This window comes from Caenorhabditis briggsae (assembly GCF_000004555.2).
Source record: "Caenorhabditis briggsae complete genome, chrV, whole genome shotgun sequence".
Lineage (NCBI taxonomy): Eukaryota > Metazoa > Nematoda > Chromadorea > Rhabditida > Rhabditidae > Caenorhabditis > Caenorhabditis briggsae.
In genome coordinates this window covers 6,966,350-6,968,532 of record NC_013488.2, presented here as the reverse complement: position 1 = coordinate 6,968,532, position 2,183 = coordinate 6,966,350, and positions in this window count along the sequence as shown.

Genomic DNA, 2,183 nt, shown 5'->3' with positions numbered 1-2,183 from the left:
TACAGTCTAAGATCCCATGTACCCTCAGAACCAATGTACCCTAAGAACTCGATGTACCTTCGATGTACCCTTTTTCGATGTACCCTTGGACCGTGGGCCGAGCTCCCGACTTCTGAAATTGGTCAAAACGGCAAAAAAATCAACCGAGAAATAGGTTTTTATATATATTTTTTATTGACAGGTACTGTAACTAACTCAAAACACACAAATTCAGATATTTTCCAATTCCACAAAATAATATATTTTTCCATACTTGTAACCTGGGCCTGTCATTCTACAAGTTTTGAAATTTTCAAAAATCACATAAGGGGAGACCCTTATGTGATTTTTTTCGATCAAAAATTTTTTTTCGAGTTTTTTTGATATTTTTTGACCAAACAGACAAACAATCCCAAAAACAAAAAAAAAGAGAAAATAGTATTGAGAGCTCAAAATTTGGCTCAAAATGACAAAATTTTTGCTACCGGGCCTTCCGGGCCGTGCCCGGGCCTTGAAAATTTCCTCAGGCCCTGCCCGGGCCCGGGCCGGGCTTTGGCGAGCCGGCCCGGAATTTTACAAGAATGATTTTTTTTGATTTGCAGGTAGGCAGAATACAAAAATTGGGCCGTTCAAAAAAAAAAACAAAGGAAAATTGGCTCACACCGAATAATGTAAAAGTGGAACCCAGAAAACTCGGGACCCCCGTTAATGCCATTTGTGTTGTAAACATCGCATCATCTCGAAGAAGAAGAAGCTGCCGTAAGAGCGTACCAGTCACCAAACTATCAATTGCTACAACAACTGCTGCCACCGAAGGATTACATCGGATTTTTGGCAATTCGATGAAAACCAAATGTCAAAAAAATATGACTTTTTGAGAAGGTCAAACAAAGAGAACAACCATGGTTGCATAAAACTGACTGCCTAATCCAGGATCATCTAAGAATCTTCAAAAAGAACAACGAAGAATTAAAGTGCCATTTCGTAGCGCCATCTGTGCGCCAATATAGCCAGGTAAGTCTCCAGAATGGCGCAATTCAAAAGTGCCGTCCGTCTCCCGGTTCACCTTGGATCCGCGGAATAAAAAGAGTCAGTTCTTTTTTTCCGGACAGACAAATGGCGCGGATCGGCATGCGGACAAAAAGGATCGTTTTGTATTTCATCTGGAGGAGAAAGAAATGAATTCCATGGCCGTTGGTTTTTTTTTCTATCTTTAATGGTGGGCTTCTATTTAAAAAGTGGTTTGGAATAGAAGGAGAGTGGAAGAAAGAATAGGAGCCAGGGAACATGATTGGGAAATCATATACAATAAAACCTGTAATAGAAGGGCCGTCTAACTTTTAATTTTGAGACAATTTATCTCGGTTCCTGTTTAAAAAAAGTAGTGAAAGTTGATTACTGATAAATTGTTTATCATAATATTAAAAACATTTTATCAGTTTACACCTTTTTGATATCTGTTATAGGAGCCGAGATTATTGAGCTCGAGTTGACAGTGTGGGAGCCATTTTAATACGGGTCTTACGGAATGTTAGGAATAAATTTTTTCTCAATTAGTTGACCTCAGTGAAGATGGGATGATGGTCATCAAGTGATTGCTTCAAAGCGAAAAGTTGTCCTCGCAGTTTTTTGATCAGTAGAATGCAAGGTTGTCTTGACCTCCGATTTCCATCTAGGGAATACGGAACCAAATTAAAATTAATGAACATCTCCTTGACATGTTCCTCAAGAAGATTTGTAGCTTGTCCAGAATCTTGACTGATTAATCACTATCTTCGAAAGTGGTAGAGTATCACCTAATATATTTCACTCAAATCAATTACCGTAAGCCAATAAACTTGGTTTCCAAGTAAAGCAAAAAATGTAGGGGCTCTTAACTTGGAAGGCATATCACAACTTTCAATAAATACGAGGTTTGTTTTAGAAGTATTCTTGAAACATCGTGGTTTCTAGAGAGAAAATTCAGAGAAAGTTCCAATTTTGCTGTGAAAATATATTCTTTCATGACACTCCGGTCTTGGTGAGCTTCTTATTGACTCCGAAATTTTTTTTTGAAAAGACAGGAACAAAATTATTGAAATACCTGGCCGAAACGGGCTCAGCAGGGCCTTGGAAATCCTGAAAAAAAACCTGATCTCCGGCCCGTTGCATGTATGAAAGTCTAGTTTTTTATTCACTACGAGAGATATAGAACATTTGGGATT